Consider the following 27,190-nt stretch of genomic DNA (forward strand, 5'->3'; position numbering starts at 1 on the left):
GAAGTCGCGGTCCCCTCCGCTCACGCCTTTGTCCAGAGGTGTCACCGCACCTGGAATAGAGCCCGAGTATAATACTACTCCAGGTGGGGGCGCGCACCAAGGCTAAAGCCGATCGCCACCGGTCGAAGCCTCCCGTATACGTCGCTGGTCAAAAAGTGTGGCTTTCTACTAAGAATATTCCTCTCCGTTCCGTCTCTAATAAGCTCGCACCCAAATTCATTGGCCCGTTCACTGTCACCAAAATCATTAGTCCGGTGGCAGTCCGCCTCAACCTTCCTCCAGCGTACAGGAGAATTCATCCCGTTTTTCATGTGTCCAAGATTAAGCCTGTGTTTCGATCAGCAATTAACCCGCCAGTCCCGGTTCCTCCCCCGCCGCGTCTCGTAGATGGGGAACCTACTTATTCGGTAAATCGTATTCTGGACTCTAGGCGGAGGGGACGCGGAGTCCAGTACTTGGTGGACTGGGAAGGTTACGGTCCGGAGGAGAGGAGTTGGGTTCCTACGAGAGACATTCTGGATCACTCCCTTATCGATGATTACAATCGACAGGTAAGGGAGTCTGGGAACGCCAGGAGGCGTTCCTAGGAGGGGGGGGTACTGTCACGGTTCGCGAATGCATTGCTTTCTTTTCGTCTCGTGCATTTGTTATTGGTGTGTGTGTGTGTGTGTGTGTGTGTGTGTGTCGCGTGCATCTGTGGGTGTGGCCGGAGCAATCACACTCATTCATCCTGTCTACAATCATCATCGACGCCAGCTGCGACTCATCATCACTTCCTTAAATACTCACCGTTTTCTCCTCTCCATTGTCAGATCGTTGTTTGAAGTCTTGTGCTGTTTGGTGTTCCCGATCCTGTGTTCCTATTCCCGTTCTGTGCTCGTGTGATGTTTGTGCCTGGATTCCTGTTCGTTGTTCTGTTCCTCGTTCACCCCGGATATCTTCATCACCATCACAACACTTCAGCACCTATCAAGAATCACCCGTGTTTGGCCATCGAAGTCCCTGCGTCACCAGCCTGTGTTGTTCCCCTGTTTGATTCATCAATTCTTACATTAAAGAGTTTATTGCACCAGCTATTGCTTCCTCGTTCTTACAGCATGACAGTCCGACCTCGAGAATTGAAATCATTAACAAGCTTTAAAATGACCCATTTTTCGACTTAGCCTATCCGATTTTAGAAACAATATTCAATCAAATGAACGCAAAATTAGGCTACTGACCTCAGTCAGACGATTCTACTATTAAACTATAAGCTTATGCTATGGAAAATAATGCGATCAACTTAGGCTATCGATGAGTCTGTTTATTGTCAATAAAGTCGCTTGGAACAAAAGCATTCAGTAACATAAAAACGTGGAAATGTGGACATAAAAAATAACCCACTTTAATATTTCAGTTATTTAAAATGGCAACATGAAACATGCATATTAGGGCTGGGAGAAAAAAAATCGATTCACCTAGGTATCGCGTTTTTTTTTTAATGATTTTAAAATCGATTTTTTTATTACAGAATATTACAGATATTAATTCAAATTAAATTGCTTTATTTTTGCCCTTGCTTATAGATGAGGTTGACAGCCACTTTCGTTTCAATAGAGGATGAAATTGTGTCGTTACAGAGCTGCACCATTCATCTTTAAAAGTCTGTGATCTTGATTCAAACACCCACGCGATCTTATTCCATTTCATCTGTCTATTAAACCTTTGACAAAATCATATTGCAACATTCAAATCTGTGTTGGCGCTGCCGCTGACCCAGAGAGAGTGTCATGACCGCAGTGTCAGTCAGCTAGCTAAGTTTGAAAACCCCGCAATCTTGTGTATTGTTTGAGGGGCGGGCGGTGCCGGTGTGCGTCACTTTAAGATAGTGGGAGGGAGTGTCTGTTGTGAGGTTAGGGGGCATGTCAGCCAGAGTTGTAGTGTGTGTTTGTGTGTGTGTGTGTGTGTGTGTGTGTGTGACTGCTGCCTGCTGAACATTGGGTCGCAGGAAGAAGGATCTGAAGTGCCGGTGTTTCGGCAACAAAAACCCGCCGAACTGATCCGAAACCAGCCCAATTTTTATCCACCCAAACCCATAGCGCCCCCTGCCTGTGACACTTACAAGCCCTCCTTTTGTGCCCAAAGCTAAAAGCCTCTGAGTTGCGTTACAAAACAAAGCTTGGAGTTCACAATTTTACCGTGTACAACATGCTGACACACAGTGCCACATGTTATGTCTGGCATGAAGGCGAGGGATCCCTGTCTGCCAGTGAGTTTGTTTTATGCATTGTTGACTACCTCTCTGCACACACTGAGCCTGACACATTTATTCTGAGGAGTGATGGCTGCGGGTATGAGAACCGGAATGCAGTTCTAAGCTATGGACTTCTGTTCTCCATGAAGAAAAACAAAGTCGTCATTCAGAAGTACCTTGAGAAAGGGCATACTCAGATGGAATGCGACTCCGTTCACAGCGTCATCGAGAGGCGCCTGAGGGACCAGGATGTGTATCTCCCAGCGGAGTATGTTAACCTGATGAAGAGGGCCCGTGTGAAGCCTCATCCATATGAAGTCAAGTACATCGACCACACCTTCTTCCAGGACTTCACCAAGCTGAGGCTCTGCAAGTCTCTGCGCCCTGGAGTAAGGCCTAGTTACCCAACTGTCCATGATATCAGAGCCATCAGGTAATTACCAAATGTAAATCTTATGTCTTACCAGTATACTGTAGGCATGACATTATGATGTTGCATATTGTTTTATGAAATCTTGCAGTGATTATGTTGTTGTGTTATATTTTGTGCTATCAGGTACAACAGCAATGGAATGATAGACTTCAAAATCAAACACTCTGATGACTGGCATCCACATCCGAGTCACCAACTCCGAAACTCCACCTCAGACAGCCACACAGTCTCCCCACTCTATTCAGACCGCCTGAAGATCAAAGAGCTGAAATTCAAACATCTCCAAGACCTGAAGGAAGTCATCCCAAAGGACTTTCACAGCTTTTATGACAATTTGCTTCACTAGCTTAATATAGGATGCAGTATTTACACAGTCAATATGATGGCAATGTAACAACACACACAGAGCCTTGCAGATACATGCACACAGACACACAGATAAGGGCTCACCCTACTCACAAACACAAATACAGTCAGAAATGGGCTTAGTAAAGCAAGCCTTAAAGGGATGGTTCGGAGTAAAATCAACCTAGGGTCCTTTGCACCATGACCTCGAGCCACCCCTGTCTACTGGCACCAAGTAAGCCTATCTTTGGATAACTCTGTCTGTTTTTTTGACAATAACAAGTGAAAATAGTTAGGTTAGATACATTTGAGTAGGCCTGTTTTGTTCAAATCAATAGCTGTAATGCTTCGGTGCAGAAGGAAGCCTGTGAGCCACAAAGGTAAGTTTGCGTGCAGATTAGGCTAATTTCCGTCTATTAGACAGCCTAGTCAGCTCATCGTTTTTTGTATTGCATCACTTATAGCTCTAAAACCTTTAAAATATAGTTTAGAAAGATGTATGATGAAGATGTAACTCTCCTAAGAGTTTAGGAGACTAAATCTCAGTTGTTAGCTTTGGTTAACTATTGAAGCCTTTTCTCTTGTCAAAAGGCACAACTCATCCGCCGACTATGTTTGCGTGCAGATTAATTTCCGCCTATTAGACAGCCTAGTCAGCTTATCGTTTTATTTTGGTATTCACTTTGGCATCACTCATAGCTCTTAAACGTTTAAAATAGAGTTTAGGAAGATGTATGCAACCACAATCATTAGCTTTGATTAGCTCTTAAAGCCTTGTCTCTTGTCAAAAGGCTCAACGCGTCCGCAGACTTTGATGAACACTGCTGGCAGCAGCGACGTCTATGTCCTTACCATTCTTATCAATGACAGCGTAATCTCGTATCTCCCTGCTCCCAAGTCATAAATCTTGTATCTCCGATTAAACATGACTTTGGGGAAATGTTGTGTTAATGTTGGTACACAACAGTATATGATAGCAATATAAGGTATAATACCAACTTTAACGATACAATGTTTAATTTCCTGAAAAATAATGGTTTTGGAGATGTGAGGATTCCGACGGCGACAGCGACGATATATTTATATGGTGAAGACAAGGAAGAGGTGATGAGAATATAATACCAACCATAGTAACTTTATTAAAAAAACAAGAACGTAATTCAACAAGAAAACAGTCCACAGGAGAGAAACAACACAACAGGGAACAAACACATGTAGGAAACTAGGAAAAAGATAACTAAAAGTCCACGGATACAAATGCAAATCTGACTATATATAATGTCACTGTTTATGACAACTTGCATCGCATCCTTAGGTACCTACATACACAATGCACTTCACTTAAGCTCTGTGTTCCATCATCTTTATTGGGAATCTGCGAGAGGACTATTGCTGAAAGCATTGAGGCTGAGAAACAAACTCACTTTTATATGAACTCTGTCCACATACACTGAGTCTCTTCACACCCCACACAGATAGACTGTAAAAACAGCACAGTATTTTTGGTCTGGCAGTTTATCATGCAATTCGGAAGTATGGGCTGTGTCGGTTAAGCAGCACAGAGAGGGCCTTGCTCCACCCGGAGAGTTTCTCTCTTACCCAGTTGCCTGTGATGAGCGGCAGGGGTGAACCTGGTCAAGGGCTCTTTTATTCCCAGGCACTGGCAGACTCTTGTCCATGCTCTGTGTGTTCCTGGCTCTGTGACTTGGGAGAATTTGTCAATGTATAGTATTGCTGTGTGTGCCAGCGGCCCCAGAGGATAAGGTAAAATAGGCAGCTTGCGAAAAACCTCAGAGTTTGTTCACAGACCAGCCTGCCGAAAAAGATCCCGCAAAGATTTCCCATATGTAATTAACTGTTTTAGGTAGGTAGCTATAAAACTACACTTTTTTCCTGCCGTTTAATTTCTTTTTCTGTAGCGTGGAATAGGAGATTATATCACGCTTGCTCAGCGCCCACTCGCAGACTGCTGTCTTCTTGTGTCTGTCTCTTCAGCTCTGCTCCAAACCAAGACAGCCAAGACATCATAGTTGTGCTTCTGACATTAAACCTGTCCAAAAGATGTTATTTGAACTAAATTATTAACGTGCTGTCACATTTACAGTTGCTCTGTTAATTCCATGGGTGAATTTCACTCATTTGAATAGGTATCTGCACAATCAGGAATTTCATGTGAAGATCCCCACACAAATTTCACTCATGTTTATTTTGGCTCACTGACCAACAGAAAGCTGCTTGTTTTGAAATGACTTTAAACTATGCTTCATACATCTGTACACTATTGACAATAGACACTGTAACTTATTTTGCACACATTCTTGTGATCGAACCTTACCATCCTTTATTGAGAAAGTATTCCCAGATATTCAAATATTGAAAATGTATGAACACATATAATTAAAATATTTGATTAATATTAATATTTGCTATTTGACCTATCGTTTCTGTGTGTTTTATATGCTTTTTTGACAATAACATTATTAGCTTAGCAGCATGCTAACCCCAAACATACATTTTTCATCTGGGTCTATGACATGATGTTCATTTCTTTGGTGTAAATCTATTAATTTATTTTAGAATGCATTACAAATAAAAATAAAATAAAAATAAAAATAAAACAAGGATTAATTTTTAATATTAAAAAAATATGTTTGAAGTCAAAAACTTCAGGGTGATACTGCTATCCTAAAATGTTATGTGGTGCGACTCCCTTTTCATCCATGTATTTATGTATTTACCTCATCATTTGTATCAAAATATCATAACTGGAACTTCCGGTGAAATGAAAGACTTCTCTCTGGTGACGTATCCAGGATGTCTCCAATCATTTAGTCCACTAAACTCTACCCCTGCAAGAACAGGTTCATCTGCCCACATCTCAACATCCAATCAACAAGCGGTGCACAGAAACAAGGCCCCACCCTATATTTGCTGTTATTTAAAAACATGTTACACTTGTATGCATCGCTACATAATTCCATTTTATCAAATTTTTTACTTCATGGTTACACTACAAGTTATTTTTAGAGTAATTTCATTGAAACCAACATGATACAAAGAGTACAGTATTTAGAACTTCCCACATGTAGTAGTGCCGTTTTGTCTGGTTGCTATCTATGTTGAGTGTTCAAAATCAGTCTGCCTATGTAGGCAGTAGACAGCAAGGCAGCTTGCTAGGTTTTGGAACATATGTTTTGTTCCCCCTCTTGTGGTTCTGGTCAATGCAGTGGAAAGCAGTGGGGAGTTACTCGGGCATAAAGATGAGGTTCAACCAACCCTGAGTGCCTTAGAGGTGAAGAGTCCATGCTAGAATATGTTTGTTGCTCCTGTATGAAAGTCAAGCAATGTGGGTCGTTTAATGGTCTTCAGCAGCTAAAGAAAATATCCCACAATTCCCCTTTTTCACACACATGGTAAGGATTTTGGGCAATCAAAACAAACCCTGTTAACTACTGTGGTCCTTGGAAAAATTTGAAGGATTCTTGTGCGGTGTACGAAGATGTTTAAGTATGCGTATGTGTGTGTATTTTTCAGCAAGACAGGTTTACATTAGATGCTAATGACAGTAATCAAATGGGTTTACCGTGCATGGCGGTGCTGTCTGCCTCCCATGTCTTTGCCAGCCCTTAATCAACTGATCTGTTTCTAAACTAGTATCTCATGCCCGGTGTCGTTAGTTATATAGTGCTCACAGCAGGCAGCTGGTAGGCACGGCATCACAGAGCGCTTCTCGACCTCTGCCCAGAGGAAGACATATGAGCCAATGAGGTTATTCATTTTCTGGGATGATGTCATTCTTAAATAGCCTATAATCAGCAGTTTCCTGCTAACTGATTGGAGGAGACAGACCAAGCTGGCTGCAGCGTACGGTTAGGCTTTGGACGCCCATATATCCTCATTTATGCCAACCAGAAAATCATGATTAGAAAATGGCACGATGGCAAGATTTTTTATAACCTTCCATGAATGTCTTTCAAAGGCAGGGATAAAAAAAAGAAATAAATAAAAAAAGAAAAACAAACAAACAATCAATTGGTTCACTCCAAGCAGAAACAGTATTTTAATGTTTCTGTTCATGTGGTCCTCTGTAACATTATCGTTTTGAAAACTGTTTGATTAGAAAAAAATACTGGTTAAAATTGTATTATTATTTTGCCTATATTTTATACCAGAGCTTGAATTAAAATGTATACTAGTTCTTTTCACTTAACCTCTAAACTCGTAACTAAGCTGTCGGCAAAACCTCAGCTCCCATCCACCTCAACGTGAATGAAGTTCTGCACACATTTTGGAGACAGTCTCTGCTTGTTTGCAGTGCAAGGGTAAATAAAAAAAACTGGTTCTCTGAATAAGTACAGGGTTTTCTTTATTCAAAACACGATGTGTATAAAAGGCTAATGTTTTTTAATTTGAGGTACGGAGAAGATTGTCATAAGCTCTGCGCAGTGTCCGAGTGACGCAATTTTCGTTATCAGGAAGGTCCGTGGATGTCAGCGCACACTGTTGCGTGTAGCCCAATTGTTTTGCTTGATTTTGGAAATTTTTTAATAATATAATGACACACAAAAGTGTCTGACCAAAGCCACAATAATAATTTTGACAAGGTGTTTAATCGTTTAAAAAATACTATTACAAATATTTTCTCTTTTCTGGAAAATAATAAATAGTAGTGGTTCTACAGTAACCTACAATTCTCACTGGTTTCAAAACACACCATGCTGGATATAACCTGCCATGGTAACATATCCTCGGATAAACTCCCGCGATCCAACAACTAATGTCAGTACATTGCCTTGCGACTTACAAAGGAAGACTTGACAACTGAGCGCGGGCATTTCACTCTCATTGGATGTGTCAACGTCACATTTGCATAGGCCATACCATTTGAATTCATGATTGGTTGACTGCCAAATCAAAATCTTACAAAGAACCATAAAATATTGTTATTAACCGGTTAATGGTAATTTCTAGTAAGCGTTTCTGTTCAGATTGTTTAAACTTTATCTCGTTTTCATTTTTGTTTATGTTCCTGTTTAAATTGTGTTATTTTTCGGTTTTTGTTTTTGTTTCTTGAACTGGATCAGAGAGCTGTCCAGTCCAAAGGTCTCTCTCAAGAAGAAAGTGACAAATGCTAAAATACCTAATATTATGGGTCAAACTGAGATCCAAAACAAACTCCACTGTTAATATATGGAGTACAGCTTGCACAGAAGTCCAAGCAGCTTTCTGTTGGTCAACGCTTTGTGTGAAAAACTTCGATTCAAAATCAGTATTGGGAAATGTTTCGTAAAAATCTCCAATTAGTTAATCTATTAGTTATAGTTATCCTCCAAGATGATTATTCGGTGCGGAAATTCAGAGTTATAAACATTTAAATATGAATGCTTCTCTTCAGGCCGACACAAACATCTGCATGTCATGCCATACTGTAAATGCAACATTTTTGTCAGTCATCAAATCAGGTGATCTGATTTATTTTATATCGAACTGTGAAGAAAACTGGCCGACCAAAAGGATTTGCTCTTTTTGTCACATACCCATAATTTGGTGTTGAATTTGGTCTCTTGTCTTTGTACTTTGTAATTATTAATAAAAACCATAGCGAAAAACAGTCTGAACAGATGTTTGAAAACTTGTAAATATTGTTTGAAACAATATTTTTTTGTTACAAGTGGGTGTCAGAAATGCAAAGTGGTGTGAACAGGCCTTAAATGTCCTTAAACAGGCTGAATTGTCCACTCTCAATATGCATGAAGCACCGCTCAGACAGTAATCACTTTCAAATCAAGCAGCGTTCTATGGAACTTGAACTCAGAAAGCATCAGAAACACAATTGTAAATGTACAATCTTTAATTGTGTCTTATGATTCAGCCTCAATTATCGCCCCTCAAGAACAACTACACCGCTTTACAACTATAGGACAGGAAGAGCGAAAGAGAGAAATAAACGTATCATTGCATCTAAACCAACAACATGTTTATTAGATCCAATACCCACTAAACTACTGAAAGAAGTGTTACCAGTAGTGGAAGAGCCTCTTCTCAATATTATTAACTCGTCTTTATCACTAGGTCATGTTCCAAGAATATTCAAGTTGGCAGTTATAAAACCTCTTATTAAGAAACCGCAATTAGATCATAATAACCTAGCAAATTACAGACCCATTTCAAATCTTCCATTTATGTCTAAAATACTAGAAAAAGTTGTGTCCGCTCAATTGTGCTCTTTCTTGCAAGAAAATGATATCTATGAAAAATTTCAGTCAGGATTCAGGCTGCATCATAGCACAGAAACTGCGCTCGTTAAAATTACAAATGATTTACTTCTAGCTTCTGACCAATGTTGTATCTCAATATTAGTTTTACTCGAACTTAGCGCTGCGTTCGACACTATAGATCACAAAATACTCTTAGATCGACTACAAAACTACACTGGTGTTCATGGACAGGCATTAAGCTGGTTTAGATCGTACTTATCAGACCGCTACCATTTTGTCTGTTTAAATGGGGAAAAATCAAAGATAACGTCAATAAACTATGGAGTGCCGCAAGGATCTGTGTTAGGCCCTCTGCTATTCTCAATATATATGCTGCCACTTGGTAATATTATAAGAAAACATGGAATTAATTTCCACTGTTATGCTGATGACACTCAATTATATATTTCATCATGACCAGATGAAAACAATAAATTATCTAAATTGACAGAGTGTGTTAAAGATATAAAATACTGGATGACGTGTAATTTTCTGCTATTAAATTCAGATAAAACGGAGGTATTACTTATGGGTCCAAAAAACTGCCCACAAAACCTCTTACAATACAACTTCAATTTAGAAGGATGTCCTGTTACTTTATCCACTACAGTAAAAGACCTGGGAGTTATACTAGATCGCAACTTGTGTTTCGAAAATCATATTTCATATGTTACAAGAACAGCCTTTTTCCACCTTAGAAACATTGCTAAGCTACGTAACATGCTATCTGTCTCTGATGCAGAAAAGTTAGTTCATGCATTCATGACCTCGAGACTAGATTACTGTAATGCTTTATTAGCTGGTTGTCCTGCATCCTCAATAAACAAGCTACAGTTAGTCCAAAATGCAGCTGCTAGAGTTCTTACTAGGTCAAGAAAATATGATCATATAACACCAATTCTATCATCTCTACACTGGTTACCTATTAAGTTCCGTATCAATTACAAAGTATTACTAATGACCTATAAAGCCCTAAATGGTTTAGCTCCTGGGTATTTAACGGAACTTCTATCGCCCTACAATCCATCACGCTCTTTAACCCTTTCGCACGTACGATCACACCGGTGTGATCAGTCTAGGCTGGTTCCTGGAGCGTACGATCACACCGGTGTGATTAGAACGGTCAGTGCATGACGTGATCAACTGCTAAATTCAAATGGGCTTTCCCGTGTTGGCTGGCGCTGAGCCAGAGACAGGCGCGCTCAGAGCTGTCATATATCACAACTTTTCAGTGTTTTCAACCACATAATGTTTATTTTAGGTTTCAGACATATAAGTACTAAAAAAACAATACATTTAGAGTTTATAAAATACACACTGATGTCAAAGGAAGAGGCAATAATAATCCTTTCCATTATAATTAGTTTTTTCATCAGATACACATTGTGTAAGTAACTTTAAAGTTTACACTATTCTTCTCCCAGTTCACCTGCCACTTACTTGTTTTATGTATTTCGGGAGAAGTGGATGAATTCACGTGTTGTAAATCCAACAGATCCGATTCTCTGAACTGCGTCTGCGGCACAAACTAAGATGGCGGCGCCCATCGCGAATACAGCTGAACTAACGCGATCGTTATAAAGGTGTTTAAACAACAAAATACTTCCACTTGCATATATTTGACAATCGGAATATCAGATATTTCATGTCATATCTAACAAATTTTTGAATATTTTGAATAAAAAAGGAAAAATGACATAAAAGCAGATCGTCATTCATTCAGCTCTGTTGTTGCTGCGGTGTGTCACGTGACAAGCAATGACGCGTCACCATGGAAACCATAAAGTGACACATTCTAAATAACGGTCGCCTTGAAAAATTCACGCTGGGGGGTCAGCCAGAATATTTTAAACTTACGTGTGAAAGGGTTAAGATCACTAAATTCGAGGCTTCTGGTCATTCCTAGGATATCTAAGACCACTAAAGGAGGGAGGGCGTTTTCACATTTAGCTCCTAAACTCTGGAATGGCCTTCCTGATATTGTTCGAGGCTCAAATTCGCTGTCCCAGTTTAAAACTAGATTAAAGACGCATCTCTTTAGCCAAGCATTCACATAATACTTACCTTTTATTCTACAGTTGAATCAGATTGAATGCATTAATATTATGAACAGCAGCTACGCTAATTATTTCCCATCTGCTTTTCTGTCGTTATCTCGGGACGCTAGTTCGTCAGCTCCAGTTTGTATCCAGCCTCTCATGGAAACTTCAGATGCCCCAACACCCGTGCAGAGACGACTCGGAACCTGTGAAGAGACGACTCGACGCCCGTGAGGAGACGACTCCACGCCCGTGAGGAGACGCCCGATGCCCGTGAGGAGATGACTCCACGCCCGTGAGGAGACGACCGACGCCCAGGAGGAGACGACTCCACGCCCGTGAGGAGACGACCCCACGCCTGTGAAGAGACGACTCGACGCCGGCAATATGTTATGCCCTAAATTAATACATGATTAACTAACTGTATTTTTCTATGTACATTCCTGAAATGCACTTTCTGTAAAGCTGCTTTGAGACAATATGTATTGTGAAAAGCGTTATACAAATAAATTTGATTTGATTTGATTTGATTTGATTTTGAAATCTGTTTTGGGAAATGTTTCACCCTTATGCAAAATTTCTGATCGCACTGATTCCTATAGAATGGACCAAATTGTGCCCATAAAGTATCACTGAGCAACAGTAAACGTGACCCCAGTTTAAGTCTATTGATTTTATCTACTCTAAAAAATTATTTTGTGGCTTAGTAAATATACAGTAATATTTAACTTTATTAACTTCAATAAACTGTACAATCTCTGAATATCGTTTACTTGATTGTTTGAGTTAAACATACCAAAATAATTGACAAAAAATCCAACAGTTAATTTTATCTAAAATTTTGAGTTATATTTAAGTTTTTTTCACTAAAAGAATTTAGTATTTGACTAACCAATTATTTATTTATAATACACTTAATACATTTGTGAAATTTCTGTCAAAATATTTGAGAATGGAGAATTAAACTGATCTGTTTCAAGAAACAAAAATATTACTTAATTCAAATCAATATTATTAATATATTTAACACTCTTAAGAAATTGAGTAAGTTTACTCAATTTCAAACAATGCACCCCTCCCCCACCCTCTGACTGACAACTCAACGGTTGAGTGAGCGCGGGCTGTTTGAACTCTCTCCAGTCCAGAACAGTTCTCTCTTCTCAGCGTCGCAGAACTGGTACATTCTGTGAAATTCAGGTGTGTGTGTTTTATTTTATCTATAAAATCATTACTGTGCTTTAAAGGGACAATGTGTAGCTTTTTAGGTATTTTATTATCTAAAATCTATATTTTTATTCATAAATATGCCCTCAATGGTGTACAAATACCTATGCCAATGTTCAGACTAATCCTCGTAAACGAAGAATTTATTATCTTTATATACATGGGATGGGTAAGTCCACGGAGGCTTCCATGTAGTTCCGCCATCTTGAAAAACTATAATAGCAGAGAGGGACAAAAAGTACTAGGCCAACGCGTTTCCACAACGCGTTTCGTTCAGAGCCAGCGTCACGTGACTGAAGCCAGCAGAAGCGGAGGAGCAGAGCAGTGAGAGGCGCTTGTCACTGCCGCGGCAAGTTTAAAAGGCTGCACTGCACGGTTATTTATACACCGTTCATTCATACATACATATGAGTCACAGGATAAGGAGTCCTCGTCGTCGAAAAAGTCCAAAATAGATCGTAAAAGGAAACATGACCGGAGATTACAAAAACAAGGGTTACTGTCAGGATAGCTAATGCAGGAGAAAGCTTTCAAAAGAGACCCTGAAGTTTCCTGCTTTCTTCTCGACAGGTAAGTCAATGTTACAGTCTTAATTACAAGCTTTTTTTTCATTGCTTGGTTGTGTACTTTATTATATAGACAGTCGAACATTTATAGTTAAAAGTTAAACAGGCTCTTTGATGAATAGCAGCTATTGAGTAAAGTAACGTTAGAGAAGGCTCTGATGATGATGATATCTAACAATGCACATACTTCAAAAAATATAACGAGTAAAGAAGGCATTACTACTAATTACCATAGTTAATGTTTTTGACAGTCAGTAGTTCATACTGTAACATTCTTTTTTTCGTTGTTTCAAGTTTCAGTTTGTTTTAAATAACAAACATGTTCACCCGAAGAAAAACTCGAAGTGCTATTATAAGACATCCTGTCATAGCTTTTAGGTACATAACGGCTACCGTAGATGCAACGCGCATTTGAAAAAGTGAGGCGCTGGAGAGCATTATTCGTTTAAATGCAAAATACAATTTCACCACTATGTAGCGTAAATGCCTCTGGGTTAATGCGAATTAGCTCAAGAATATAGGGAATTTTGGCAATATTAATATTTATAACGCATTGTCATAATTCATAAATCGCATATGCATTTACTTTATCAATTATAGGAAATGCCTCGTTCTGTACTGTCTGATCATTACAGTTAAGAAGAAGTATTCCTGTTTACAAAACTCCAAGAAAGTTTTGTCTTCTGGCCACGAAGACAAAACCTCTTTGGGTTTATAATTTAAAACTATTCAAAGTAGTTTTATAATATAGAGCCTGTAGCTTTATAGATCTTTTGTTTCATTGACTTTATAAAAAGTGGGTTTTCAAACACAGAGCCAGTTAAAAGTATAAATGGGTTTATTAATAAAATGGCACACACTAGAGATTATATAAACTACAAACATAAACGTACGTAAAAATGCAAACAAACGAATAAACATTTAACCGAACAAAAACATAAACATAGCGTGATCAGAATGAAAATGGAATGAAAGAAAGAAAGATATAGAGGGAAGATAGAGGGTAACTTAAATCACAGACCTAAGACCTAGACACCTGGAACAGCTTTTATAGGAATCAATATACTTGCGAGTGCTCTTTTTGGTCAGGCTGAAGCTGATGCAAGAAGCGAGGATGGTGTCCTGTTTCTGCTGCGTCTTCCGGTGTCGCGGGAAGCTTGAAAGGCTCACTGAATGTGATGTTACCGAGAAAGTTCAGATTCGTCTCCCGGGATGGGAGAGGCTGGAAATCTTAGTTGCAAAGACCGGCAGCTACGACTCGAACATGGGTTCGTTCGATGGAGAAGGCCAGGGCCTCCTTCAGATGTTCCTTGGAGAAACGCTGCGCCGGGGAGAGGATCAAGAGAAGTTGGATGAGTTGGAAGCGGAAGGATGAGAGGAAGAGAAGAGAGAAGGTTTTGGACTTTTATCAGTGTCCCAGGTGCCGTCCCCTCCTTCGTGTAGGACGAATCAGCTGTCGAGATTTTTCGAGCGGGAAGATTCCTTTGTCCGGTTAGACACGCCCACTCGAATGAGTCATGATTGACTTTAACTGGAGAGGATTTTCTCCAGACATATGAACTTATAAAACAATGCGCATCACTGAATTCTGTTATTGGAATTCAACTCCGTTAGCTGGAGAGGATTACAGAGATATCAAAAATAGAATCTAGGCGTTGTAGCCATGCAACGATACATTATTATGCATTTGTATAGGCAATAGCAGTTCTATTAATGTCACAAATAGGACGTATGCTTTCCTATGGTTTACACACACCTCTTAACACACAAATTTATATATTTAGTACCTTTAAGAGTGACTTTATGGGTAAAAGTCCTTTTCTGTAGGGGGTTTCTGTTTCACAGTCCAGAGTGTGTTTGTATGTGTGTGTGTTGGAATGTTGCGACCCTGTTATCTCATGCATAGGGCTGGATAGCCCTGTGGTCAAATTTTATGACCTGCCAATGAGCTCGGGTTACGGAATGCGATTCTACTGGGAGAACATCCTTCAAAAATACATTTCAGATCCAAACACTCGAAGATCAGAACTATATGATCAAAACAACATTAATCACACATACATTCAGGAAGTTCAGATACCAGTCTGAGTTACACACATTTTAAGTTAAACACAAAAGGATGTTGTGTGTGTGTGTGTGTGTGTGTGTGTGTGTGTGTGTGTGTGTGTGTGTGTGTGTGTGTGTACGTGTGTGTGTGTTCTGGAATGTCACGAGTCTGTGAGGTTGTAAAAGTCACAGGGAGTCCAGAGCTGAAATGGGGGTTTTAGAGGGGATTCTAAGAAAACAGGGTTTCCTTATGTGACTCAAATGTCCCTCGGGGGAGCCACAAAGATGCAATTTTGACCGTTCAAGCAGACTTGGAGATCAGGATTTACTAATTTGAACAGCATGTGACCGCATGTCATAGTCATTGTCGTTACAACTAGATGGGAGAAATTCCTACACAATGTCCCTTTAACTCATTTTATTTAATACAAAACAATTACAGAGGCGTAATGTAACACCTAAACGAGAGCCTGTCTTTTCACGTGATTGAAACGCCTTGCATAAAACACACAACTTTATTCCTAATGATAATGAATATAATTAATTTGGAAGATAAAATGTCCTCAGAACTGTACACTGTTTGTTTATTGGCAGGTTATGGAGTCAGTCGCTCACAGTATCTTTCGGCTATGAGTGAAATGCAGGACGGCGGTCTAAAGTTTGAAGTTCACCCGCAGAGCACGAGTCCGACTGTGGCACGAGAACCAGCGCTGATCCGGTGGAAATTGGATAACAGACTGGTTGATTACACTTGGGCTACCTGACACATTAGGCTACCTGAATGTTTAAATGTTTCATTTTTACTTATAAAATGTTTGTTAAATGAGTTTAAATGTAGGCAATATTGTATACATGTTAAAACAGTGTAAAATATGCTGTATTGCTGTACTCATCGACAATAAAGGCTAATGTCATGTATACTGGTGGTTGTATGGAATACTATTTTACAAAGGTTTAGAAAAAAAAATATATATATATATTACTAACAGTTAATATTACTCATAAATATTGGTTTTTAAATGTTTAAATGTTAAATTATTTCTACTCAATTTTATTTGTTAATGTACCAGATGCAGCTACTCAGATTTACTTTTTTTTTACTTGCATTTACTCAATTCATACAGTATATTTAATTGATTTCACAGCTATAAAATTTACAAAAAAAAAATGTGTGTAAAAATGTTTCACCAAAAAATTTAGTAAACAGTTAAACACTTTTTAGAGTGTATGCTTTCATCCTAATGAGAATGTGAACTCTATTGTTCCTATAGATCAATTCCAAGCCACCATTCATATCCACTGCACAAACATTAGGTATGTTCTGATGTTTTGGGTGGAACTTTTTTAAGTTTGAGTCATTAAATTAGTATAACAGTAACTAAGCATACTTCAATCTTCCAAGAAACATTTTTTATTTATTTTTTTAAAGTAATGATGGAACACAGCTGGGAATTGAGTGTTGTGAACAAAAACTCAACTTTGTTATCGAAAAGTTGGGTACCCTGTTAAATCGAAACCACACTGTAAAATATCTGCTTTGCAGCACTTTTTCCATGGCTTCAACCATATAATTCAAAATGCAATAATCAGCAAGTAAACACTGGCCATTTGTGACGGCTGTAATATAAAACCATAGCCTTGGACATTACTTCTTGATATTTAGTTTATTAGGCTGAGATTAGGATTTTCCTAGAGCAGCTTTCACTATTCACTTTTTTTTTTTTTTTTTTTTTTTTTTTTTTTTTGTGGCTTTACTGCAAGAGAAGCAACCTGAGCCATTAAGATTTAATTACTACTAATTTGACTGTTACTTGTAGGGCTGTGTCCTACATAAGAGTGAGTCGCCTCTGATTGATGAATTGTATTCAGAGGAGTGTGGGTTTAATAGGACACATTTTAGAGAGGAAAGTGGAAAGCACACTCAAAATGATTGGAGAAAAGCAGCCCTTTGAAGTGAACTCAAACCAGTCTCAAATACGTTCCTGGTCATAATTGTTACTATAGAAAGCAAAACCCATCATTTTAGTACACAATGTAACCTGTCATTGCTGTCAGCATGCATATTCCCCATCTGAAAAACACATACATTTATACCAGGCCAAAGAGTGTCTGCAACAAAACATCCTAAAATTATTATACAGTATGTGTGAACACAGGCCAAATGCAATGCATAAAATAGCGTGTCATATTTTCCTGATGGTGTGTTTCATTAGGTGTTAAAAAACATTTAATGGGGCCAAATCTAAACATTAAGTTAGAACTTACAGAGGAGTATTCCTATGGTAGAGTTTAGATCTTTTTAAAACATTTTTAAAAAGCACAGTTGCCCCTAACATTTTTTGGGGGGATTATTCGTTTCTCTAAATACCCGGCTATGTGTAAATGTGGCCATAGTATACGTTCATCAAATACTTTCACTTCAAACTCACTAAATCCCAGCCTCAGCCCATTCAGAAATGCCAGTACTTGGGTAGAAACCTATACATATATATACAATGTCACAGATCTGCCAGGTTCCTGCACTATCCAATCACAACACACTGCCAATCACAATGCACTCCCTCTCCTGAGTTTTGATCACACACACCTGCACCTTATCTGCAACCTCATCACTTTCACTAAATAAGCACACAACTCGCCCCAGCTCATGGTCCGATCTTGTTTCTACTCGAAGTGGACACCTACCTTGTTTTCTCCAGCGTCTCCATTTCGCTGTTCCCACCTGTATTTCCCTGTGTCTCCATCGAGGTGTGTACATCCAGGCCACCATCCATCTCTCCATCCACCATCCATCAAGATAAGACATTCCATTCACCGCCAGATATATATATATATCTATCTCAGAAGAGTTGTCCAAAAGCCAACACCAAGTTGTATGGTGTTTTTACTGCCATTTCTCCTCCAAATATGGTGTGTATTCCAAACAGTTCAATTTTGCTCTCATGTGACCACACTATATTCTCCCAGTATTTCACTGGCTTTTCCAAATGTTGTGCAGCAAACTTTAAATGAGCTTCAACATGCTTTTTTTTTCAATAATGGAGTCGCGCGCATGGTGAGCGTGCATACAGGCCATGGCGGTGGAGTGCATTACTTACTGTTTTCTTTGAGACAACAGTACCTGCTATCTGCAGGTCTTTTTGAAGCTCTCCACAAGTGATCCTTGGCTCTTGGACAACTCTTCTGATTATTCTTTTCACTCCTCTATCAGAAATCTTGCGAGGAACACTGGTCGAGGCAAATTTATGGTGAAATTATTGTCTTTCCACTTCCTTATTATGGCCCTAAAAGTGCTCCCTGGACCATTGGCGGCGCGAGTACATCGCGAGGCTCGTGGTCTCTCCAGATTCTGCAATTTTGCGGTATTTTTCCTGCTCATTTCGGGTCTGTTCGTGCAGAACAGTCGTGCATTAACATCGTACACCCGATGTGAGCTTTTGGATATTGGTTTGCGAATTTCCGACAGTTTTATGGACAACCTTCGACTCCTTCCTGAGATCTCCAGAACACCCGAGGCTATGCACTCTGCCCGGCCGGGCGGAAGTGCTCGCAGGCGGCGTCGAGATCGTAAACAAAGGCGGGGGAAGCGCGGAGGACTAAGAGCTAAGCTAAAGCTAACACCACACCGGCTCTCTTTACCCAGCATTTTCCTTGGCAATGTACGGTCGCTGTTGAACAAAATGGAGGAGATTCGACTCAACATCACATACAGCAAGAGACTTTTGAACTGTAATGTCCTAATTTTCACGGAAACATGGTTAAACAGCGGAATACCGGACAACGCTATTGAGCTAGCGGGACGCCATACATTCCGGGCGGATAGAACATTAGATGGCTCGGGTAAGACCAGAGGTGGTGGATTGTGCATTTACATTAACAAAGCTTGGTGCACAAACTCTACTATTGTTGGGAGACATTGTTCAGCTAACCTTGAGTTTCTCATGGTTAAATGTAGACCGTTTTATCTACCGCGGGAGTTCACTTCCACTATTATAACTGCAGCCTATATTCCCCCGGATGCTGATGCCAAGTTTGCTATGAAAGAACTTCACGCAGCCATCAGTAAACAACAGACTGTTCACCCGGAAGCTGCGTTTATTGTTGCGGGTGATTTTAATTATTCAAACTTAAAGTCAGTGCTACCGAAATTTCACCAGCATGTTTCCTGTCACACCAGAGGAAACAAAACCTTAGGCCCCGTCCACACTACTGCGTTTTCGTTTAAAAACGGAGGCCTTTTGCTACGTTTGCACCTCCCGTCCACACTAAAACGGCAAAAACGGAGACCCAAAACGGAGAAGTTTAGAAACGCTGCTGACCCGTTTTTCGTTTTGAATCTCCGGAGGGCGTTTTAGTGTGGACGGGTCAAAACGGAGGACTTTAGAAACGATGACGTAGTAGAGGCTCACGCTCGGCTCTATGATTGGGTGTCATCAGTCATGGCGTATAGCTTTGCTAGCAGCTGTTGTGCAAGTAAATTCTGCATTTTACAATGCTATAACTGCCTACATGCGCCGGAGACAAGCTATTATTCGAGCGATCTGTGACAATTCCCGTGTGCAGCGGCGGTACCGACCGTACATGGAGCGTCGGTTTTGGGTTAACCCGGGAAGAACCAGCGCATGGTGGGATCATTTTATCAATGAAGTTGTGTTTACATCGGCACGCGCATGCCCAGTGTTGGTGAATGGTCACGTGATCCGCGTTTTCAGTCGTTTTAATGTGGACGGAGATCAATTCTAATACGCAGCTAAAACGCTGGTGTGGACGGAGATCGTATTCGTTTTAATTCTCCGTTTCTAAACTAAAACGCAGTAGTGTGGACGGGGCCTTAGACCACGTTTACACAAACATGGCTGGAGCTTACGTCGCGACACCCTTCCCCCACCTGGGACAGTCAGATCACCTTTCTTTGTTCCTCACCCCCAAATATGCACCTCTCATCAATCGCGTGAAGCCATCAGTGAAGACCATCAAGGTGTGGCCTGCGGGGGCAGATTTCTCACTCCAGGAAAGGTTTCTACACACAGACTGGAGTATGTTTGCTTCTCAAGCCACCAGTGGCTCTCACACGGACATTGACTGCTACACCTCCTCTGTACTGGATTATATTAATACCACCATTGACAGTGTTACAACCCAGAAGCAGATCACCACATACCCAAATCAGAAGCCATGGATGAACGGGGAAGTGCGACTCCTATTGAAGACACACAATACTGCCTTCAGATCAGGAGATGCACAAGCCTATAGCACATCCAGAGCAAATCTGAAAAGGGGCATCAAAGAGGCCAAGCACTGCTACAAGCTTAAGATAGAGGGACACTTTTCCAACGCTGACCCTCGGCGCATGTGGCAGGGCATTCAGGCCATCAGTGACTACAAACCCACTCACTCCACCCCCGCAGCCACTGATGTCAACTTCCTGAACGAGATAAATTACTTTTATGCTCGCTTTGAAAGAGACAACAGAGAAACTGCCACCAAGCTCAAATCCTCAGCTGACCACCCGCCGATCACACTCTCCTCCACAGATGTCTGCAATGCACTGAGCAGGATCAGCGCGCACAAGGCTGCTGGACCAGACAACATCCCTGGACGCGTACTCAGGGCATGTGCGGAGCAGCTCGCTGGGGTTTTTACAGACATTTTCAACCTGTCTCTTGCCCAAGCAGCTGTACCAACATGCTTTAAATGCACTTCCATTGTGCCAGTGCCAAAACACTCCAGCCCAAAGTGCCTTAACGACTACCGCCCTGTAGCACTCACACCCATCGTAATGAAGTGCTTTGAGCGGCTGGTCCTGGCACACCTAAAAGACTCTCTACCATCCACATTGGATTCACACCAGTTTGCCTACCGTAGCAATAGGAGCACAGAGGATGCAGTTTCCATGGCACTGCACTCTGTGCTCACACATCTGGACAATAAGACCACTTATGCACGCATGCTGTTTGTTGACTTCAGCTCAGCGTTCAACACTGTCATCCCAACTAAGTTAATAGCCAAACTTGGAGACCTGGGCATTAACACCTCCATGTGCAACTGGATTTTGGACTTTTTGACCAACAGACCCCAGAATGTTCGATCAGGCTCCAACTGCTCCACGTCCATCACACTCAACACTGGTGTACCACAGGGCTGTGTGCTAAGCCCGTTTCTCTACTCCCTCTTCACCTCCGACTGCAAGCCTGTGTACGGATCTAATTCCATCGTCAAGTTTGCGGACGACACTACGGTGATTGGTCTCATCAGCAACAACGATGAGACTGCCTATAGGGAGGAGATCAAGCACCTGGCCACATGGTGCACTGAAAATAACCAGCTCCTCAACACCACCAAAACGAAGGAGCTCATCGTGGACTTCAGGAAAGTGTCAAGAGGCACACACACACCATCCACATCAATGGAATGGCTGTTGAGCGTGTCTCCAGTTTCAAGTTCCTGGGGACCCACATCTCGGCGGACATGTCCTGGACAACCAACACCTCCTGCCTGGTCAAGAAGGCTCACCAGCGCCTTTTCTTCCTGAGGACACTGAGGAAGAATCAGCTTTCCTCGACTATATCCTGGTGAACTTCTATCGCTGTGCAATAGAAAGCATCCTGACCAACTGTGCTACAGTGTGGTATGGGAGCTGTTCTGTTGCAGAGCGCAAGGCACTGCAGCGGGTGGTGAAAACCGCCCAGCGCATCACTGGGACTCCACTACCTGCCATCGAGCACATCCAGAGGAAACGCTGTCTGCATCGAGCTCGCAGCATCCTTAAGGACTCCTCTCACCCAGCCCACAGACTGTTTTCTCTCCTGCCCTCCGGCAGGCGTTTCAGGTGCCTCCGGACCAGGACCAGCAGACTAAAGAACAGTTTTTTTCCCCAGAGCTGTCTCTTTATTAAACTCTAACCCTCATTGATCCCACTCCCCTCATATACTGACTGACTCTCCTCTCCCTCCTCACACCTGCCTCCATTTTGTTATTTGCAATACTATAATGTTCATTTGCACTGCTGACTGTTACTATAGTAACAACTGTTTACATATGCATCTTGCACTACTTACCTACTTACCTTGACTGGAATATGCTCAATTTGCACTGCCGACTGTTATTTACAGTACCATTGTTTACATATACATTTGCAATACCGTACTTTAACTGTAATATGCAATTACTTTCCACTGCACTTTTGCTCGGATAGCTTCTGTCCAAACTTTATTTGTACTACTTTAATTCCATTGTTATACTGCTCATCTTAGCCTAACTTATTACATATATCTATCTGTAGAACTGTTTATAGTAATAGCCATCTATATATTATGCTCACATTCTGTTTATAGTAACAGCCATCTGTATATATATTCATAGTACATATTCACCTGTATACTCTGTTTATAGTAATAACCATCTGTATATTATGTTCACTGTACATATCTATCTGTAAAAAATTCTGTTTATAGTAATAGCCATCTGTATATTATATTCATAGGACAAATCTATCTGTAAAATTCTGTTTATAATAGTATAACTATATATTTATTCAGTACATATCCATGTCCTGCACTTATGGAACCACTGTATATCCTGCACTTGCTGCTATTGCACTTCTGGTTAGACCTAAACTGCATTTCGTTGCCTTGTACCTGTACTTGTGTAATGACAATAAAGTTGAATCTAATCTAATCTAATCTAATCTAATCTAATTCAGAAGCTTAGAATGGCACCTATAACCAATGCCATCATTATGTTTTGCAACAATTAGGTTGCAAAGGTCTTGAGACAGCTCTTTGCTTTTACTCATCATGAGATGTGTCTTGTGTGACACCTTGGCAGTGAGACCTTTTTGTAGGCCATCATTTGGGACTGAACCAGCTGTTATTAATTTCCACTGACAGGGGGCTGGATTGCTTTTTAATTACTGTAAGTTTTCAGCAGTTGTCTTGGCTTTCCATGCCTTTTTGCGCCTCCCTTTCTTCATGTGTTCAATACTTTTTCCCTGTGTCATTTCACATTATTACACATAACTTAATTTCTGAACTTATTTTTGTTTGTTTCTTTGTATGTATGGCTTACTTGGGTTGTTACCAACATCTGGTGAACATTTCATGTCAATAGCACCTTTGGAAATATATTTACTGAGAAAAATGATGACGTGTTCAATTCTTATTTCCCCCGCTGTATATATATGTATATGTTATTTGGTGATATATATCTATCTATCACAAAATAACATTTATTATAGTGCACCATTCAGTTAAAACATTAAGGCCCGGCTTAGATTAAACCTGGATTAGGCCTTAGTTCAACTAAATAATAATAAAAAAAACATTACTGGTGTGCATCTTGAGACAAAATAATGGCACTAACATATATTAAGATATGCCAGTGTAAGTTTATTTCAGTTAAAACCGCTCCAACATCCATTTTAGTCTGGGACTAGTCTTAAGCCTTGTCTGTGAAACCTGCCATAAAATAAAGCAAAGGATTTCATGTAAAAAATTATAATAAAAATGCAAACGTAGTGTCATGCTATGTGGCTGTCAAATGTTGATGGAATGTTCATGGTTAATGTGATGAATGCCTCTGTGAACTTTACCTTGACAGCCCAGTTATTTAATTTGAATTAGCTGAATAAATGTACTCCAAGTAGCCAAAAAAGAAAAATGGCACAATTTATCCATGACCTTTGTCATCCACACAGTGGATCTCCAACACATTATCCTTACAAACCAGAAAATAGCATATCAGATCTGATGCATGAGATTGCACAAGTGCACAAAAGAGGCTAAAGACATAGGTAATACTCAACGAGTCTGTAACTGCACCAGCATACAAGCCATTAATAATGGTTTTGCAATTTCCAGTGGCTTTGAGCTCTGCCCATCAGCTGTCTGACACAAACATTTTGTTGTCAGCTCAAGTTGCTTTTTTACCTAGTCAACCAAAAAGTAAAGGTTTATAGCCGTGGATCAACAGCGCCCCCCTGCTAGTGATAATGACAAAGGTTTTTCCCCTCCCAGCATTCAGTACAATTTCACTAAGCAAAGCATTACTATTGCTCATAACTTACATTTTATAAGAGAACAGACTTATGTTTTTACCTCACAGACAGACAGACACAGACACAGACACACAAAAACAGACAAACACACAAACAAACAAACACAACAAACTGAAGGGGAACCGAGTCAAATCTACAGACCAGAATATTGTTGGTGAATTAAATCTAGAAAACACTCTGAACACACGAATAAACAAGCAACGACATAGCAATAAACTAGAAACCACCATGAACAGCATAGTAACACAATAGCATTATGGTGGTGAGTTTTGCATAAGCAAACACCTCTTCAGAAAATGTAAAAATACAGTTCCAGTAACAGTAAATAGAAGTCACCTCTAACTAACATATATAGCATAATAATGGCCTAGCATTATGTAGGCTATATTATATAATAAATATATGATATATACCATTTTAACATAATTTAACAGAATGTTTATCTGCTAATAGAAAATTCCTTGTCATATTTCAATAATATATATTCACAAATATATTGTTAAAGATAGTCCCCAACATAACCACAAGATGGCACATCATTCCATCCAATAATACTCTGCCAAACTGAACCTATTTAAAGAGTTTCAGGTTCTTGAAGAACTGCATATAGTATGTATTTATTACACCAACGACTGGACTGCAAAATACCCCTCGGTCAAGCTGCTGGAGTTTGCAGATGACACCACACTCACAGGCCTCATTCAGGACGGTGACGAGTCTGCTTACAGACAGGAGGTTAGAGCTGGCTATCTGGTGCAGTTATAACAACCTCAGAATCAGAATCAGAATCAGAATGAGCTTTATTCGCCAAGTGTGCACAAACACACAAGGAATTTTTTTGTGGTTTTTACAGGAGCTCTTGGTACATGCATACATATATGACATTAGAACAGGCATTTAACTGAGAACATAAATAAATAGAATAAACAATAATAATAGTTCTAGAATACATCTGAAACAGAAGACTTATGTACAGATTTGTGCATTGTGTGTACAGCTCTATAAATACAATTTGTATATGTATTTACAAAAAAAAGAAAGAAAAAGAAAACCTCTTGCTTCTCTCTCAAGTACTGAATGAATTATACAGCAGGTGTTAATAGCTGTTTTAGCTGTTTAAGCTGGAGATAGCATGAGGGAAAAAACTGTTTTTGTGCCTAGATGTTCTAGTGCGCAGAGATCTGTAACGTCTGCCTGACGGCAGAAGTGCAAACAGGTTTTGGCCGGGGTGGGAGGGGTCTGTGATGATGTTCCCTGCCCGTTTCTTCACTCTGGCATTGTACAAGTCATTGTACACCAATGATCCTTTCAGCTGTCCTAACAGTCCGTTGTAGTCTTCTTATATCTGATTTGCTGGCTGACCCAAACCAGACAGTTATAGAAGTGCACAGAACCGACTCAATAACAGCTGAGTAAAACTGAGTCATCTGCGCTTGTGGTATGTTGAACTTTTTCAGTTGACGAAGGAAGTACAACCCCTGTTGGGCCTTTTTGACAATGGAGTCAATTTGATTGTCCCACTTCAGGTCCTGAGAGATGGTAGTGCCCAGGAACCTGAATGACTCCACTGCTGTCACAGTGCTGTCCATGATGGTGAGAGGGGGGAGTGCAGGGGGGTTTCTCCTAAAGTCCACTATCATCTCCACAGTTTTGAGCGTGTTCAGCTCCAGGTTGTTATGACTGCACCAGACAGACAGCTGTTCAACCTCTTGTCTGTAAGCAGACTCGTCACCGTCCTGGATGAGGCCAATGACTGTGGTGTCGTCTGCAAACTTCAGGAGCTTGACGGAGGAGTCTTTGGAGGTGCAGTCATTTGTGTAGAGGGAGAAAAGCAGTGGGGAGAGAACGCACCCCTGGGGGGCACCAGTGCTGATGGTAAGGGTCCGAGATGTGACTTTTCCCAGCCTCACTAGCTGCTGACGGTCTGTCAGGAAGCTGATGACTCACTGACAGATGGAGGAGGGCACAGAGAGCTGGGTTAGTTTATTTAGGAGGGTATCCGGGACGATGGTGTTGAAAGCAGAGCTGAAGTCCACAAACAGGATCCTTGCGTAAGTCCCTGGTTTGTCCAGATGTTGGAGGATGTAGTGTAGTCCCATGTTGACTGCATCATCCACAGACCTGTTTGCTCGATAAGCAAACTGCAGGGGGTCCAGCAAGGGTCCAGTAAGGGTCCAGTGAGGTCCTTCAGGTAGGCCAGCACCAGTCTCTCAAATGACTTCATGACCACAGATGTCAAAGCAACAGGTCTGTAATCGTTAAGTCCAGAGATTTTAGGTTTCTTGGGTACTGGGATGATGGTGGAGTGTTTGAAGCAGGAGGGGACTTCACACAGCTCCAGTGATCTGTTGAAAATCAGTGTGAAGATGGATGACAGCTGGACAGCGCAGGCTTTGAGACAGGCTGGTGAGACACCGTCTGGGCCTTTGGCTTTCCTTATCTTCTGTTTCCTGAAGACTCTGCATACATCCTCCTCACTGATCTGAGGTGCAGGCTGAGAAGCAGTAGGGGGAGGGAGGGGGGTGTTGATGGTTGTGTGTAGAGACGGTCAGAGCGTGGGGTGTGAGAGCAGGCTTTTCAAATCTACTGTAAAATACATTGAGATCATCGGCCAGTCGTTGATTCTCAACAGTGTTGGGGGATGGTGTCTTGTAGCTGGTGATGGCTTTCAGGCCTTTCCACACTGATGCAGGGTCGTTAGCTGAAAACTGGCTTTTCAGCTTTTCAGAGAAGCTCCTCTTAGCTTCTCTGATTTCCTTTGTCAGTGTGTATTTGGCCTGTTTGTACAAGGCTCTGTCCCCACTCCTGTAGGCATCCTCTTTGGCCTGACGAAGATGTTTTAGTTTTGCAGTGAACCATGGCTTATCGTTGTTATATGTTAAAAAAGTCCTAGTGGGGACACACATGTCCTCACAGAAGCTGATGTAAGATGTCACAGTGTCAGTGAGCTCATCCAGATCAGTGGCTGCAGCCTCAAAAACACTCCAATCAG

The sequence above is a fragment of the Leuciscus leuciscus genome, assembly GCF_965113295.1.
Source record: "Leuciscus leuciscus genome assembly, chromosome: 12".
NCBI lineage: Eukaryota > Metazoa > Chordata > Actinopteri > Cypriniformes > Leuciscidae > Leuciscus > Leuciscus leuciscus.